We start from the raw sequence: 18,830 nt of genomic DNA, 5'->3' as shown, positions 1-18,830 counted from the left end.
TCCCGAAATATGAAACAGTCATCATGACTCCGTGCTAAAATAAATGATGGACTCATTGGGAGTTGTCCTCACTATACCCAGGGCTGAGAGAGAGGGGGAAGGGCACGTCTGTAGGAAGAATGTGCTGGAATAATCTCTATGAGGACAGATCTGTTATTCTGACCGCTGACTGATCTTGTGCAGGAGGGGAGGTGCTTGTTGCTCATCACTTTATAAACTCCTAGAAAGAGTTAGACTCTTCTCGGTCAGATCACTGCAGGGCAACGCTGGTGGGTGCCTCCAACACCCGCCCCCCAATATCTGCAAGTCCCTAGAAGGGACAGCTGCCTGGAGCCCCTGGGGCCAGTCCTGGTGTTTTGTGGTACCGAAGCTGTGGCTAACACCATCTAATGCAATCTCTCCCTCTCTTGTGCCCGTTCTCTCTCTCTCTCTCTCTCTCTCTCTCTCTCTCTCCCCTCATTTCACTATTTCTTTTATGGCTTAGTTTTATAAATGAGAACTCACCACTAGTCACCCTTGGCCAAGCAAGTGTATGGTGTACATATTAAAATGTGATTCTGAATTCCATTTCATGGCCACTTTTGAGAGCACATTCAAACTCCCATTATTTTGTCACTTTACATTAGTTAGTTCCCTGTGGCAAGACATTTTGTTTACTCCTGTTTTGCATTTCAATATATTTGAAAATTGTTTATGAGATTTAGCCTTCCCAAAGTTTGGATTTCTGTGGCTCATTGCCTACTGCTGCTGATGGAGGAGCAGAGGGCGCTCAGATCTTGGTGTGGGGTGGGTGCATTGCATTTGCGTATATTTTTCAGTGATGTGTGCCCGGATATAGACAAGTAGTTCTGCTGCCTGCGTCCAGGAGTCCAGAGTCAGGTTGGAGGTTATGGGTCAGCTCTGATGAGCTGTGTGGCCTCAAGACTCAACCTCTCTGAACCTTTCAAGATGAATGTACAGATTCCTATCCTGCCTCCTCCATGGCTCTGTGAGGCTGAAAAGAGATACTAGAGTGGATGTGCTTTATAACACTCTCCTTCAAAGAAATTATGTTATTGCCCATAATATGTAGGGATTCATCGGGAACTTCAAAAGTTGTCACTTAAAGCCTTTAGTCGACTTAGAAACGCTATAAGCAGCAACATAAAAATAGGGGACATATGCTTTGAGAGGCTACTTTCCATGGCTCACTTTTTCAAATACATTCTCATTTGGCTTTCCACGTTCCATAAAAAATTACTTAAGAGATTGGCTCAGATGAGCTTCACTGCAGGTAAGCAAAGCAAGTTGAGTGCTGCTAATGCAACCAGAGGGTGCAGCAGAACAAACGAGATTCACAGAGGCCGTGCCAGGCAGAGGCACCTCTGCAGCCCAGGCTGCCTCCGTGGAGATGCAGGTAACACCTTGTGCTCATCCACGATCCAGGTGGTGCGTCAGGTGCATATTACCTGCTTCTCAAACCTGAGGTTTAACAGTCATTTGCAGAGCTTTTAAAGGACCAATTCCACAGGTGCATTGCTGCTCCCATCACTTATATTAAAAAAATACATAAAACCTCAAAAGAAAAGTGCTCCTTGTAAGCATTAATTTCCATAGACAGACCACAGAAATATGCCTAGAATATAATAAGCTGTGATCCAAATGGGGAAAAATTCTTTCAAAGAAAAGAAAGCTGTGGCAATGTTAACCCAGAATAGCTATTGATCTGTGGTGCTTCCCCACACTCTGTAGGACAAGCTGGTACCTGGGTTGATGACTAAGGACACAGGGACTGCAACCTCACTTTCAATGTTCTAGGTGGCACACAGCTACCTAAGAGGGCTGGGAAAACTGTGTTTTTGGCTTTGTTTTCTTTTGTGGAAACATTTTTGCCCTTCGTCCTTTCCTGGGATTTCCTGATAATGCTGACAGTATTTTAGGGCCTGAGGCGAGTGCTGAGTTATAATCAAAATTCATTTTCTGACCAGAGAAAATTGTGTATTTATCATGTTTGTATAGGTCACCTTCATTCTCAATCTTATTATGGCAATTACTTAAGTAACCTGGGATTCCTTTGAAGCTGGTATCTTTCCTTCTAAATGGAAGGCAGAAGACTTCCCAGGAATGCAGACACCCTGGTTAAAGTCATTTAGCCCCTTAATCCCATCCTAATTAAAAGAGATGTTTAGTGTAGCTGGCCTGGAATATGAGGGGTCTTTGCTTTAAGCAAGTCCCAGGCAGGGGAAGGATCTATACCAGAGCTGCCTCTGTGGAGTGCAAATGACACTGTCTGTTTGTCTGTCTCTGCCTGTAGGGAGGGCTCCTTGCACAGGTGATGCCACCACTTCTCCTTCCTGCGCTCTTCTCTATTGTAACCTGTTAACCTTGGGTTTACCCACACACACACACAATAGTGGGAGGGGCATGGGACAGTAATGACTTTAAGTGCCTGACAAATGCTAAATAGAAACTTAGGGCATTTTTAGTACCATTACTTGAAGCAATCACATGCCTTTCATTCTAAGAAGCCAGTGTTCTTGGCTGGCGGCCCTCTGCTTCTTCATTCACAGAGGTTACTGAAGTGCAGCCAGCGGCCCGGGCTGGCTCCAGTGAGGGCTCTGATCCTGGTCTGGATCCATCACTCCTTTCTCCCTCATGTCTTTTTCTTGTTTCCAAATCCAAAGTGCCTTTCTCTCCTAGCTCCTCTCCCATCCACCCTAGCTGCTTCTATAATGCCTGCCCTGGGCACCACTCTCCCTTCCCTCCCGTCTCCAGAGGTGCCCTTGGAGGGATGGACTGGACTCGGGCTTCCTGTGGTGCTGAACCCAGACTTCTCCAGGGAAGGATCTGAGGTGGCGGCACAGCCCCTCTGGGGTGGGTCCACAGCCTTCCCAAGCAGATAGTAGCTGAGCTGAGGCCGGCTGGGCAACTTCCTCCTCTTACCCACAGCCCCTGATAAACCAGTTCCTGAAAGAAGGCTAGTCAGACGCTTTCTGAGAAACTTGCAAGAGGCCTTTGTTAGTGTCAGCATCATTGCCGAGACCCCCGGTGTCCTCCCCAGCTTCCAGATGTGAGGGCTTAACCTCCCCACCTCTACCTCTATTCAGCCTCCCCAGAGCTCTTCTCTATTGTAACCTGTTAACCTTGGGTTTACCCACATGCACACACAATAGTGGGAGGGGCATGGGACAGTAATGACTTTAAGTGCCTGACAAATGCTAAATAGAAACTTAGGGCATTTTTAGTACCATTACTTGAAGCAATCACATGCCTTTCATTCTAAGAAGCCAGTGTTCTTGGCTGGCGGCCCTCTGCTTCTTCATTCACAGGGGGCGGGGGAGGGGAGATACATGGAGGAGGAGGAGGATCATCGAAGGAGGGAGCCAAGAAGAAAAGTGTGGCAAAGCCAAACATTGCCCCTACTTTTATGGAATAATCTTCGGAAATCCCATGGGCCTTGGGGCTTTCACTAAGTGCTTGATGCAGCACCGCAGGCAGCCAAATGAGAGCTGAAGACCTGAGCATTGTTTTTAGAAATTTAGAGGCGGCCTTTGGAGTGTTCAGCCTGAATATCTTATTAAAGCAGTTAAAGGCTCTGACAAGATTGTTTAATCCTGTAGTTACTCAGTTCTTATTGACATAGCCACCTCTGAGGGCCCCATTCTGAGTTCTCCAGGAATAATACCGCCTTTCTTCTGCTGTCCAGGCTTGAGCCTCCTCACAGCTCATTAGCACCTTCCAGGGCAGGAAGGATAAGGGAGAGGCAGGAGCCAGTGGTGCTCACTCCAGGAGCTTAACTCTAAAGCCTTCCCCTGCAGCCTCTTCCAGCCCTTTGGTTTCTGTGAATATTGTAAGATATTCTACTCTGTGGGCACAGAGCAGTCATGGGGCTTTTCTGGTTAATAGTAATTGCAAATGAGACTCTTGAGTCACATAACTGGATGCCCTGAGTCCCGCACAGTCATTTGGTGACTGCTAGTAATGGAGTTGCAGAGAAGGCTGAAGCTGGCCCTAAGATGAGGTGAGTCGATTACCTCTGTACCACATTTACCCAGCAGCCCCAACACAATTTTTTAAATTAAATTCATTGGGGTGACATTGGTCAGCATGAACATATAGGTTTCAGGTACAGGTTTCTATGTTACAAGATCTGTATATTGTACCATGTGCTTATGACCCAAAGTCAAATGCTCTCCTGTCACCTTACATTAGAACCTCCTTCGCCCCCTACCCTCTTCCCCCTGGCATCACCAGAGTGCAGCTTGTGTTCATGAGTTTCAGTTTTATATGTGTGAAATCATATAGTTCTTTGCTTTTTCTGACTGACTTATTTCACTTAACATAATGTTCTCAATGTGCATCCATGTTATTGCAAATGACACTATTTCATCCTTTCTTATGGCTGAGAAGTATCCCATTGTGTAAATATACCACATCTTTATCCAGTCCTCTATCTTGGGACACTTTCTTTGTTTTCATGGCTTGGCCACCATGAATAATGCTGCAATAAACATAGGGATGTATATATATTTGGGAATACATGATTCTGAGGGTTTTTTTGGGTATATACCCAAGAGAGAGATTGCTGGCTCATATGGTAGTTCTATTCTTAATTTTTTGAGGAATCACCAGACTGCTTTCCATAGTGGATGAGGGCTCCCTTTTTCTACAACCTCTCCAACACTTGTCATTGCATGATTTGTTGATAATGGCCACTCTAACAGGTGCGAGGTGGTATCTCATTATAGTTTTGATTTGCATTTCCCTAATTGCCAGTGAGGTTGAACATCTTTTTATATATCTGTTGGCTGTTCGTATGTCTTCTTGGGAGAGGTGTATTTTCAGGTCCTCTGCCCACATTTTTTTTTTTTGCAGTTGTTTTTATTTTTTTGATTAAGGTATTACATATGTGTCCCTATCCCCCTTTCCCACCCGCACTCCTGCCCACTTTTTGATTAGGTTGTTTGTTTGGTTGGTTGGTGTTGAGTTTTTTGAGTTCTTATACATTTTGGAAATTAAACCTTTGTCGGAGCTACTGTTTGCAAATATCATCTCCCATCTGGTTGGCTGCTTCTTTGTTTTGTTGTCAGTTTCTTTTGCTGTGCAGGAAGAAGCTTTTTAGTTTGATATAGTTCCATTCATTTATTTTTGCCTTTACTTCCCTTATCTTTGGGGTCAAATTCATAAAAGGTCTCTGCAATCAAGGTCCATAAGTTTGGTACCTATATTTTCTTCTATGTAATTTACTGTTTTGAGTCTTATATTTAGGTCTTTGATCCATTTTGAATTAATATTTGTACATTGGGGATAAACTGTAATCCAGTTTCATTCATTTGCATGTGGCTTTCCAGTTTTTCTAGCACCATGCATTGAAGAGATTATCTTTACTCCATTGTGTGTTTCTGGCTCTTTTGTTGAAAATTATCTGTCCATATAAATATGGTTTTACATCTGGGCTCTCTATTCTGTTCCATTGCTCTGTGTGTCCATTTCTCTGCCAATACCATGCTGTTTTGATTATCATAGCTCTGTAGTATAATTTGAAGTGAAGTAGCGTGATAACTTCAAATTCGTTCTTTTTTTCTCAGGATTGCTTTGGCTATTTGAGGTCTTTTGTGGTTCCATACAAATCTGATGATTTTTCATTTTATTTCTTTAAAAATGACATTGGGATTTTGATGGGGATTACATTCCCAAAGCAAATTTTATGGAACTCTTTTAACCATGGTCCCTCAAGCTTCAGGGACTGTTTGGAAAAAATTAGAAAGCAGATACTGAGAGCTTTCTTTGAAATGCACAGAGAGATCAGAGTTATTTGGATGGCTTCCTTGGGATGAGGCTGAATATTTTCCTAGCAATTAACAGTAAGAAAAAAATGTAACTGTCTGGGAATATATTTTACTCTTAGCCAAGTCATCTTGTCTCAACCATCTCTGTTCCCCAAAGGGAAAACTTGACCTATTTAGACACTGATGTCACATGGAAGGGTCAATCTAGAGAATGGAGACCTGCCCTTCTAGGAGGGTGTGCAGCTTAGGGAATGATGGGGGGAATGTCAGAACTGGGGGGTTAACTTGTATTTTACAGTCGAGGGAATTGAGTCCAGAGAGCGGAAGTGACTGGTGTTAGTCTCCTATGGCTGCTATAACAAATTACCACAAACTGAGTTACTTCAAATTGGAGAAACATATTCTCCCAGAGTTCAGGAGGCTAGCAGTCCAAAATCAAGGTGACAACAGGACCACGCTCCCTCCAAGGCTCCAGGGAAGAACCTGCTCCTCACCTCATCCAGCTTCTGGTGGCTCCATTGTTCTTTGTCTTGTAGACACAGCACACCAGCCTCTGTCTCTGTGGTCGCATTGCCTTCTTCTCTTCTCTGTGTGTCTATCTCATAAGAATACACGTGATTGCATTTAGGGCCTACCTCGATACTCCAGGATAAACTTCTCCTCTCAAGAATCTTAATGTAGTCACACCTTTAGTCATAGAAAATAATGTTCACTCTTGCCATATAAGGTAGTATGCACATGTTCCAGACATTAAGATATGATCCATTGTTTTGGAGGGCCACCATTCAACCCAGGACTTTTGCAAAGTTAACTAATTTCCTGACGGAATTGGAACCAAAATTTAGGCCTCTGAGTGACAGACTTACATTCCCTGCACTGTCCTGGGATGCCTTCAGATCAGCCCTAACTAGATAGCCCTGCATTGGTACATCCTGTGGAAGCAAAAAATCACAGGAACTCTTCTGGTGCCCCATCATCAGTCTGCCCTGGGCCAGCAGGATGACCCCATGGCTGTACCCCACACTCAACCATTTCCCTTTCACCAGACCCACATTTTCTTAGCAAATTGGAACCTCTACATTATCATCCCCCCTTATTTCTCCACCTCTCCCATAAATCTTCTTTCCTTTTTTTTCAAACTCTTTCAAAAATAATACAATTTACATGAATATATACACATCATATATTGAAAATCAAATGATAACAAGATACATAGTGTCAAAAGCATAGTGTTTTATATTTTCCCCTGGTGTATATTTTATTTATTTATTTTAATTTTATTTTTCAATTACAGTTGACATTCAATATTATTTATATTATATGGTAGTTTCATCTATCTTGGTGCAGATTTTCTAAACCCACCAGCTTAACAGGGAGGGAAGCAGTGGGTGGAGGGCAAAACCGGGGCTCTGGGAGAGACTGTCCTGAATTCCAGTCCAGGCTGTGCCACCTGCTGATGTGTGACTTTGAAGAAATGACTCGGCCTCTCAGAGGCTCTATGTCCTCATCTATAAAAAGGAGACAATAATGCCCACATTTTATGGTGACTGTGAAAATTAAACGAGCTCACATAAGGAAAATGTCTGCCATAGAGGAGAGTCTGTAAAGAGCAGTTATTGTCAACCAGATCATTACAATGAAAGCAGCTCCTCAGAAGCTGGTGTCCACTCCCCAGGATCCCCGCTGGCTGTCTTTCTCTGCAGCCTGCCTCCTTCTCTGAGGGCCCCAGTGCTTGCTGTTCTGTGGTATGTAAATTGCCCTTGGCTTGAAGAGAATTTTGAATAGAACATTGTCTTACCTTACATAAAAGTTGGATTTGTCCTTAATGCTAAATTTCAAAGAAAACTCTAAACTCTGCCTGGGTTCTGAGTCCAGCAGCCCATTGGGTCTCAGGAGAACAGGGTGTCTATGTTGGGACAGCAGCTGAAGAGTGGAGTCCCCTGTCATTCACAGGCAGGAGCCAGCCAGGCAGATCAGTCCCCTTCCTCACCCAGCCTGAAACTTGTCCCTCATGACTTATGCATGATTTCTTTTCATTAGCAGCAGCTGAGTGAGCACACGGGTAGGACTCTGTGAGGGGGCTCTGATCCGGAGGCTGTGGATCTGAGGCCCAGTGACACCACTGAGATTCAGCGGGGAGGGTGAAGGTTGGTGGGCAAAAACCACACGCTCCCTGGAAGACTGAATATTTCTTTCTGCCCTTCAGTTCTTTCTACCTTAAGAAGTAGCTTTGATCTGAGTGGGGTGGAGATGAAACAGGCGCCAGTGCTCAATGGAGGCTGCAGTCCTTGGAATTGAAGGAGGCTGAGAAAGACACCCTGATCTTTCTGAGTCAAGAAAATTCCTGGATCCCACTATCATCAGAGAATTTTACAAAGTCCCAGGCTAGGCCATGGGCCTGAGTCCCCTGCACTCCAATCTGAGTTGTTTCTACACACATTCTCCCTCTCTCTCTCTCTCTCTCTCTCTCTCACACACACACACACACACACACACACACACTTTATGGTAATTCTGAGAAGCCAACCTCTTTGGACCCAAAGTGACCTCCAAATAGCAGTGCAAGATCACGGGATGCTAAGCCCGGTGGAGGGGGGATCCTGGTCCCCAGCACTGAGGAAGAAAGACTAGGGATGAACAAGAAGACCCTTCTCCTCCACCTAGTCTGTGATGGGTCACTCCAGTCTCAGGACAGAGGCAAGGGAGAAAGTAGGCCTGGAAAAGAAGAGCACCATTCTAGCTAACGCTCGAGTATGGGTGGTGGAGTCAGACAGATCTGGGTTTGAATCCAATGCTGTCATGTTCTTTGAGTAATGCCTTTGATCTCCTTGAGCCTGCACTTCTTCACCTATAAAATGATTGTTGTGAAGATGAAATAATGTGTGAAGTCACCAAAGTCAAGTGCTTAGCATTGCACCTAGCACATAATAAATACTCCATAAATGGTCGCCACCATTGCTATTAAGTGGAGCCTCTTAGAGATATTACCTGATGCACAAGATGTGGCCAAGGTTCTTTAGCCCAGGCTGTATGGGTGACCAAATTTTTCCTCTTCTAACTGGGTGTTGGGGACAAGGGAAGGAACAGATCTGTTGAGTGACCATGATTTTGAAACATATATGTTCAAGCTAAGATAACCAGAGTGATGCTCTAGTTCTAGGTTGTATTCTAACAGCTGTGGTCCAAAGGGATGAATCGACTTGCCCAAGGTCACAGTGATGAGGGGCAGAATCCATTGCTTCATCTGTACCACCACACTGCCGGGGGCTGGGGCATTGGCTAGGGACACTGCCTTTATAACATGACCCATGGCAGTGCTAGACATCTTCACTGGGGGTCCTTGTGCCCAGGAACTTGCCAGAGTATAAACCAATGGGGTAACAGTGGGCATTCAAAAGACAAATATTCCTTGTGTCTCTAGTGCTGGCAGAGATAGGGATGAGGCTCCAAGTGCAGTTACCAAAGCCACAAAGCTAAAACCCCAGACTTTTAAATAACAGGATGGATCAAGTTCTGCTACAAATCCTACATTTTTATCTTGAGCATGGGCCCAGGATGAAAGAGCCATCAGAAAATGGATTTGAAACTATCCTACGGTTTTTAGCCAAAGAACAATGTCCTTGTGTGTAATTCAGAAGTGTGGTCTACTGGAAATGTCAGTTTTCCTTGCAAGATGCTGTATCTCAATCATTTATTGGTCCTGTAATGTATATTTAATCACAATCCATGATTAGTAGGGAGCTGTGTGCTGCAGGGCTGTCTCCAGCTACAGCAACAGGAACTCCAACCAGGAGAGAGTGGCCTGTGGACAGGATAGGGCGGGCCTCCCAGGACAAAACCAGAGGGTGTCCTCTATGGAGGAGAAAAGCCATTGCAGATGGTGTTTGGAGAAAGAAGATGGGATTAGCTTGGCATTTGCAAGGTCCCACAGAGATGGAACCAATGCAGATTGATAATAAGATTTTTAAAAGGCTGGCCAGCAAGTCTAGCCATCTGCCCAGCTTTGTAGACAGCCCCTCAGCCCCTCAGCTTTAACTTCTACAACCTGGTCAAGGATGTGCTGGGAAGTCTGAGGCAAGCAGCCACTCACAACCTCAGGTTCCCTTTCTATAAAAAGGAGTATATTGTGACTTATACTAAGGTAAGCTGACTACACATCCTGAAACCCTCCAACAATAGTTTTCTAGTGTCTCAGTTATGCACACAATAATAATAATGATGATAAGAACAACTGCAAAATGACTACTCTTTACTGAAAGGCATGCTATGTGCAGGAACTGTGTTAAATGCTATGCATTTGACTCCCACTAGGAAGTGGTATATTATTTTCATTCCCCATTATACAGAATATCAAAGCAGCTCAATGTCACACAGCTATTTGTGGCAGAATCTTTTAAATTAAAATTCTGTGCTTTTAAGCACGTATTGCTATGTGATCCCTTAGTGTTCTCTTCTCACAACAAACAAGTGAGCCAACTTGCTTGGCTATAGGTCTAATATTGAGTGTATTATACTAGTATTTCATTTAAAAATACCGATCTGGGGTTCTGACTTATTCACCCTTGTGTGTATATATACATCAGACACACACTAGCTGCTCCGGCTGCTGGTGGATGACCCTGGGAGGCATGTTCTAGGCTTCTCTGAGCTGCCTGTGAAAGCAAGCCCTGTGGTCTACAGCAGGGACTCTGTTCTCTCCTGCTACCTGGAATCACCTCCCAAATAAGTCCTACATCCGAGTCCTTATCTCAGTCTCCCTGGGGGAACCCAATGAAGACTACATCTGTGTGTTTTATTAGCTAATGTTTATGGAGAACTTGCTAAGTGCCAAGCGCTGTGCTAAGTAATTTACCTGAATTAATTGCCTGTTTAAAAAATCCTCAGAACCATGCCATCAGTCTATCCCCACATTACTCAGGAGGAAGCTGAGGCGTAGAAAGATTAGGTCATTTCTGCAAGGATGCATCCAGTGAGTGGTGGTTTTTAACCTCTATCTTACGCTGTCTCTCCCTCTTCATCACAGGTTTGGTTATCTAGAAGCTTCTACAAAGAGCCCAACTGTCCAAATTCAGGCTCAATAAAAATTATGATTTGCATACAATACTTGACAGAAATCTTTGCAACAACTTTACCTAAATGCTCAATGCAAAATTATCCTGCAGAAAAGGAAACTTGTGACCTATGACTTTTTCAAAACATGGGTTACATGGTTTGACAGCTGGACAGACCCTCTGAAACTAGCCGTGACTCCAAATCTGGGGCGGGTGATTGGCTTGTTTCTCAGTGACAGTGGGAGTTCGCTGAGGACATCAGAAATGCAAATGCTCTCTGAGCATTGGAACAGGATTAAACAGGCCATTTTTTCTTTGAGAAAAGAAAAAAAAGAAAGAAATCTTTTCATACTAAAGCAAAAACGTGTTTTAAGAGAACATGGCTCTTACCATGTCACACCTGTTCTCTGAGAGATCCATAGGCGTTTGAAATTTCCCTTCTCATTAGCAGCCATACTTTTGTGTAAATTAATTTTTTAAAGCAAAGAGGAAAACATTTGATGACTATTTTCTACCTAATTTAATTCAGCCTTTAGTAAATCCTTCACCTAATGCCCTTCAAACATTTCCTCTTTCCAAAACTGCTGTGGGAAGAACTGAGTGAGGGAGGCGTCAAGGTGAGAGGGGAGCTTATTGGAGGAAAGTGGAATGATGCTTGTGAGGTTTGTTTCCAGTTGTGCAAGCTGGAGAAATTCAGGCGAGTGTTTATATTGACATCAGAGAATGTCTAAAGACTTAGCCAGGAGCTGTGGAGGGAAGTCACCAAAGTAAAGCCTGGAGTTAAGACTCATCCAGCAGTCCTGACGTCTGGAAAACATCACACAGAGCTGCAGAGGACTCACAGGGGACACTGAAGTGGAAGGAATGAAAGGAATTCTGTGAGGGAAGTACCTCAGACATGGGTAATGTTCCATCTCCATCTTTCCCAGTCTCCCACAACACCTGCTCATCCCAGTGCCCCTGGGTGTTGGCATGGAGAGCAACAGGGCAGGCTCTGGCACCATGGGCACCTCTGCTGTGCCCGTGCTCTGCCTGGCATTCCCACAAGAAGGAGAGCTGATGAGCACATTAAGAAGCTGCCTCATTGAAGCCAAAGTGATACATCTGTTTATGGTAATTAAATAAATGCCAATTGGACTCTTCTCAGTGTGCTTACTGAAGCAAGTGCCAGATACACAGGGCTCTCCAAGAATCCGAGGGAATTTAGAAGCAGAAAAGAGAGCTCCCAGGCACTTACTAACCAAACATTGAAAATACTTGGCAGAGGAAATGTTCTCAGAACCAAGAGGCTAAGCTTTTATCTGCAGTCTGGCCCAGTCCCGTGCGGTCTGGAACAGTCCTTTAACCTTGGCTTCTCTGTCTGTCAGATGAGAAGGTGACTCTGCTGTCTGGCTCTCTCTGAGGTGACCTTGGTGTGCAGCGATGGGTCTTTACCATTGGCCTTATCTACGTGCTGCCTCTTTTCAAAAGGGGTTTGAGGCAGTTTACAACAAATGATGGACTGACAAGGTAAACAAAATGGAAGTAAAATGAAGAATGTAAGTAGATTAATTGTATAGGCGTAACCCATTTATCATGAGTGACAGAAATTTAACACAAAAGTGAAACTCCATGTATGTGCTTTAAACACCTCTCAGTGTACTAGGAAGATCATGACCTTTGGGCTGAAATGTGGCTTCAAATTTAGTTGTATTTATAAGTCTGTGACCCTCGACAAGTTACTTAACCATTCTGAGCTTCATTTTCTTTGTCTATATTAAGACAGATAATGTGAAGTTAAGGAGGAGTAAATGTGACAAATACAGTATATGCAAAAGCACCTAGACCAGTGCCAGGCATATAGTAGGGCCCTTGTAAATACTGATTTCTTTCTTTCTTTCTTTCTTTTTTATCACTCCTTCCCTTCTTCTCTCTGCTTTCATTTTTCTTTTCATTTGTTTTCCATCTTAAATAAGAAAGTCTTCAGAAAACACCTCTGACATTATTTGATTAGTGGATTAGAGGGGAATCTCTGGGTATGAGAAAGAGTTTGAAGTTATGAAAAACGCTTTGCCAAGGAGGACATAGAGAGGGCCAATAGACAATGAAAAGATGCTCCAAGTCAGTAATCATCACAAAAATGCACATTTGAAACACAGTGAGCCCTGGCCAGTGTTACTCAGTAGGTGGGAGTGTTGTCCTGTACATTGAAAGGACATGGGTTTGATTCCCTGTCAGGGCACATACCTAGGTTGTGAGCTCAGTCCCCAGTTGGAGTGCATACAGGAGGCAACCAATTGATGTTTCTTTCTCCCATCAATGTTTCTCTCCTTCTTTTTCTCTGTCTCTCTTCCTTCCTCTCTCCAAAATCAATAAACATATCCTCGGATGAGGATTAAAAGAAGAACAAAACCCCAATGAGATATCACCTCACACCTCTCAGAATGCCTATTATCAATAAATCACAAACAAGTTTTGGCAAGGATGTAGAGAAAAGGGTACCCTCATGCACTGTTGGTGGAAATGCAGATTGGTGCAGTCACCATGGAAAATAGTATAGTGCTTTCTCAAAAAATAAAAAATGTAACTGCCTTATGACCCAGCAATTCTACTTCTAGGAATATACCTGAAGAAACCCGAAACACTGAATCCAAAGACATATGCACTCCTATGTTCATTGCAGCATTATTTACAGCTAGACGCCCAGTACACAGATTCGTGCATCAGTGGGTCCCTCGTCCTGGCCTGCGCCCTCTCGCAACCCGGGACTTCTTGGGGGATGTCAGACTGCCAGTTTCAGCCCAATCCCCACAGGCCAGGCCAAAGGACCCCACTGGTGCACAAATCCATTCACCAGGCCCTCTGGTATGCTTATAAGATCTTTGGTTAATCTCTTCCCGCCCTTCCCCCTTCCCTCTGAGATTCATCAGTCTGTTCCATGTTTCCATGCCTGTGTGTTGAGCGTCTTCCCCCTTGGTGGTCAGTGTGCATCGTAGCTGCTGGTCAAACAGTCAGATGGTTGAACGGTTGCTTAGGCTTTTATATATATAGATGGCCAAGATTTGGAAGCAGCCCAAGTGCCCATCAATAGATGAATGAGTAATAAAGCTGTGGTACATTTACACAATAGAATACTACACAGCTGTAAAAAAGAAGGAAATCTTACTTCTTGCAGGATGGATTTGGAGAGTATTAAGCTAAGCAAAATAAGCCAGTCAAAGAAAGACAAGTATCACATGATCTCACCTATATGTGGAATCTAACAAACAAAATAAGCTAACAAACAGAATAGAAACAAACTCATAGGTACAAAAAACAGACTGACAGCTGTCAGAGGGGAAGGGAGTTGGAGGTTGGATGGAAAAGGTGAAGGGATTAAGAAAAAAAAATCAAACCTCATAGACACAGTTAACAGTATGGCGATTACCAGAGAAAAACAGGGGTGGGGGAGGTAGAAGAGGGTAAAGCGAAGATAGATGGTGATGGAAGGAGACTTGACTTGGGGTAGTGAGCACACAATACAATATACAGATGATGCATTATAGAATTATACACTTGAAATCTATAATATTTTATTAACCAATGTGATCCCAAAAAATGTCATAATTTTTTAAAAGAAAATAAATATGACAAATGCAATTTCCTCTTATTCTCTAAGGTCATATGGGTATGTCCAAGCAGGCAGGATGTGCTGTCTGCAAAATAGCCACTGGCAACTGGTTGGCATTAGGGACAGGCATCAGTAGGAGGCAGCCCACGTGGTCTCAGCTGTGAATCCTGTCTTAATAACTCCTCTTTTGTGTGAGAATCAGCCCTCCTCATTCTGCCTCACTGATCCCTTTATAGATTTAATCACATCCCTCAGACTCTTTCTCTCTATGCAGTTATTTTTATACTAGAGGCCCAGTGCACAAAATTCATGTGTGGGTACATGGCCTGGCCTGTGATCAGGGCCATCTTCCCCAGCTGTCTGCAGCCAGCCCCATCCCCCACCACCACCCACCTCCGGTTCCCCATTTGCCGTTGGGTGATCTATGCCTGACAGCAGTCGGTTGTTCCCGCCTGCTCGCCGGCCCCGCCCCCACCACGGGTGGCCATCAGTTGATCAGAGCAAGAGGTGGTGAGTGATCAGAGCAAGAGGCACCTCGTAGTGACTGGTCCAGCAGCCATTCTGGTCATTCTGCCATTAGGGTTAATTTGCATATTACCCTTTCATTATGTAGGACTAGAGGCCAAGTGCACAAAATTCATGCATGGGGGGGCGGTCCTTTCCGGGAGGAGGGCCCGGCTTGCACCCTCTCACAATCTGGGACACTTGCCTGCCAGCCTTCCTGATTGCCCCTAACCACTCTGCCTGCCTGATTGCCCCAACTGCTCACCTGCCTGCCTGATCGCCCCTAACTGCCTCTGTCTGCCTTCCTGATTGCCTACCTACCTGATCACCCCTCACCGCCTCTGTGTCATCCCCGCCACCACAGCTTCATCCAGAAGGACATCTGGAATGATGTCTGGAAGGTCGTTTGGCTATCTGATCTAATTAGCATAGTACACTTTTATTATTATAAATAGTTGCTTTGCTCTAAGCTGTAAGGACCTGCTTGTCATAGACATAGAAAAATTTTAATTTTTACTCTTGATTATAGCAATTAACTAACAGATGGCCACCAAAATGGTGACTTACCAAAGGGTGTGTAGCAAACTGTGCTGTTAAGTCCTCTTCCGCGAGAGCGTGCACGTTGTGCATTGTATCTGCCTGGCTACATAAAAGAGTGAAGTTTCTGTCTGTCTTTGCAATCATATGAGCAAATTGTCTGAGACCCCAGTCCAGTCTGGTTTTGTACTCACAGGATAATAGAGGTCTTTTTTTTTTTTCTTTGCTCCATTGTTGGAGATTTCCTAGAAGTTGCAGAATCTCTTCCTTTTAATTTTTCCTCAACACTCTGATTTTACTTATGTCTCTCACCTTTGCTTTCCCTCCATCCTCGACCCTCAACAGTAACTTGCTCCAGGCTCACTTTTTAAAAAAATATATACATTTTATTGATTTTTTACAGAGAAGAAGGGAGAGGAATAGTGAGTTAGAAACATGATGAGAGAGAAACATTGATCAGCTGCCTCCTGCACACCTCCTACTGGGGATGTGTCCGCAACCAAGGTACATGCCCTTGACTGGAATTGAACCTGGGACCCCTCAATCGGCGGGTCGACGCTCTATCCACTGAGCCAAACCAGTTAGGGCACTAGGCTCACTTTGCTCCAGTGTCTAGAAGATCATGCAATGCATCTGTCACCAGAACTACGGTTCCCAGCATTCCTGGTGCTCCCCGCACTTTGGGCTTCCACTTCCAGTCCAGGGGCTGCCAGCAGAACTACAATTCCCAGAATTCTTGGTGCTTGCCGCACTGTGGGTTTCCACTTCTGGCCCAGGGGCTACAGAAACCAAAAGGACTGGGAACTCCAGCCACATTCTGTCTGCTGGGCTGGGGGTGTGCCCTGAGCCACGCAGCAGCGGCTTGGAGCACCCCCCCCCAGCCCAGCAGCCCTGTGTTGTGTCCGCAGCCCCCCTTCCTCCGCTGCTGGATGCAGGACGTTGGCCACTATGGGGGCCACCATCTTTGTCATGGAGTGATGGTTAATTTGCATATTACTCTTTTATTAGATTATATAGAGGCCTGGTGTACGGGTAGGGGCCGACTGGCCTGCCCTGAAGGGGGCCCAAAATCGGCATCGGGGGTCCCCACTGGGGGGTGGGGCTGGCCTGGGCGAGGGGCCACTGGCAGTTTGCAGGCCAGCCATGCCCCAGATCAGGGTTGGGGTCCCTGATGGGGGGTGGGGCCGGCCTGGGCTTTGGGCTAATGAGGGTTTACAGGCCAGCCATGTCCCCATCATGGTGGGGGTCCCCTCTGGGGGCCAGGGCTGACCTGGGCAAGGGGCTGCCGGTAGTTTGAAGGCCAACCATGTCCCTGGCTTTGTCAGGAAGAACATCCAGAATGATGTCCAGAAGACGTCTGGTCCATCTGGCCTAATTAGCATAATACCCTTTTATTAGTATAGCCTAAAGGCCTGGTGCACAAAATTCGTACACTCAGGGGGTCCCTCAGCCTGGCCTGCACCCTCTGTCAGTCGGACATCCTTAGTGCTGCCGCGGAGGTGGGAAAGGCTCCCACCACCATCACTGTGGTCACCAGCCATGAGCCCAGCTCAGGGCTTCTGGCTGAGTGGTGCTCCCCCTGTGGGAGAACACTGACCACGGGGGGCAGCTCCTGCATTGAGCATCTGCTCCCTGGTGGTCAGTGAACTCATAGCGACTGCTGTTCCACCATTCGGTCGATTTGCATAATAGCCTTTTATTATATAGGATCTGTGTCTCTATAAGACAGTGAGTCTCCCAAGGGCTCTGTGTCCCCAGGCCTATTGCACATGACTGGCACATAGTACGTGCTTAGTAAATGTGGATCTAGTTAATAATTGGAAAGCTCAGGACCATGAGAACAAGGCAAGGAAGTGGGAGAACCAAGCATGTTGTCAAGACGGAGGCACAAGAACACTGAAAAAGACAGAGCCTGTCTTGGGAAGCCTGTTCTTCACTAGAAACTCTCTATGAGGAAGACAGTCAGGTTACAAAGCCAGAGCTAGACAAGCAATGAGACTTAGTCTCAGATTCCCAGAGCCCTCCTATCTGAAGACAATGTTGGGTATCTCGGCCTGGACTAGGTCTGAGCTCATGGTTGGAGTCAATGAGACAGGAAAGTGTAGTGTTTTATCAAGTGTTGGGCTCAGAAGCCACACTGCTGTGTTCAACTACTGCCACTATCAGTCCTATAACTTTAGATTTGCAACTTAGCTTTTTAATGTCTCAGTTTTCCCACCTGTAAGAATATATATAACCCTAATGTGCAAATAGACTGAACTTTGGAACAACTGAACACTTGAACAGCCGGTCGCTATGATGTGTGCTGATCACCAGGGGGTGCATGCAGAACATGGCAGGCATCAGCTGCAGCAGGATGGTTGAGCATGTGAGTGGAGATGCCAGACCAAGATGGGGCACTGGTTGCTGTCATCAGGTGAGCCTCTGGTGGTTACTGAAAATTCTTTGCTCCTGTGCACCATAGTCCTACCCAGCATTCACACCTGCTGTCAGCGCTGGCCCCGCTCGCACCCACAGCTGGTGCTGAGGCCACTGCTCGCACCCACTGCCAGTGCCCAGTGCCGGTCCTGATTGCTCAGCACCCTCAGTGGGTGCAAGTGGCAGCTGCCAGCCCCGATCACCCCTGAGGGCTTCTCTGCCTCCCCCTGCTCCTGAGGGGTGATTGGGGCAGCAGCTGACACTCGCACCTGCTGCTGGCACCAGCCCCAATCGCTCCGTGCCATCAGGGGACTGGGGGCCATGGCGGGAGGGGCCAGGCGGAGGCACGGAGGATGGGCCAAGACCTGCCGTTGTGCCCACCGCAGCCTCATGGCCCACAGTTCCTTTCAAGATGCACGAATTAATGCACTGGGACCCTAGTGGTATAATAATAGTACTCACCTCCTAGGTTTGTTGTAAGGACTAATTGAGTTAATATAGTAGATTGCTTGAAACAGTGGTTGTCACAGAGTAAATGCTATATGGATGCTAGTGATTATTATTGCTGCTGCTGCTTTTATTATCATTACCAGATGTGAGGCACACTCAGTCCATAGTTCCTGACAGTGATGCAGGGACAGGTGAAAGAGGAATCTAGTGGACCTTGCTTTTACCAACTGTACTAGTAATATGTAGCTGCTCTAACTTTAACTGGTTAGGAATTGATCATCTGAAGATTAGTTCCATATATGCTGTTGAGAAATGTTTTACGTTCCACTTTTTGAGAGCCTGGGAGCAGTCACTCCCACAATGGTGCCAAAGCTTGACCTTTTAAGAAACACGGGTTTGGGATCGGTTCGCTGGTGCATTCAAATGAATCAGGGGCTTTGCGGCTTAGGGGCTGGGGAATCAATCGTCCTCTTTCCGTCTTTATAGTCTGTTTTGTGGACTCTCAGGCCTAAA

General features: G+C 45.5%; 1 protein-coding gene across 1 annotated transcript in view; it reads left to right on the top strand.

Annotated features, from left to right (window-relative positions):
• Window positions 1-18,830, top strand: part of SIAH3 (siah E3 ubiquitin protein ligase family member 3) — a 74,583-nt gene that overhangs the window by 998 nt on the left and 54,755 nt on the right. The window lies entirely within an intron of this gene.

This window comes from Myotis davidii, unplaced genomic scaffold (genome assembly GCF_000327345.1).
Source record: "Myotis davidii unplaced genomic scaffold, ASM32734v1 scaffold533, whole genome shotgun sequence".
NCBI classification, from domain to species: Eukaryota; Metazoa; Chordata; class Mammalia; order Chiroptera; family Vespertilionidae; genus Myotis; species Myotis davidii.
The sequence above is the reverse complement of the archived record's forward strand: the minus strand, read 5'-3'. Positions and strand labels throughout refer to the sequence as shown.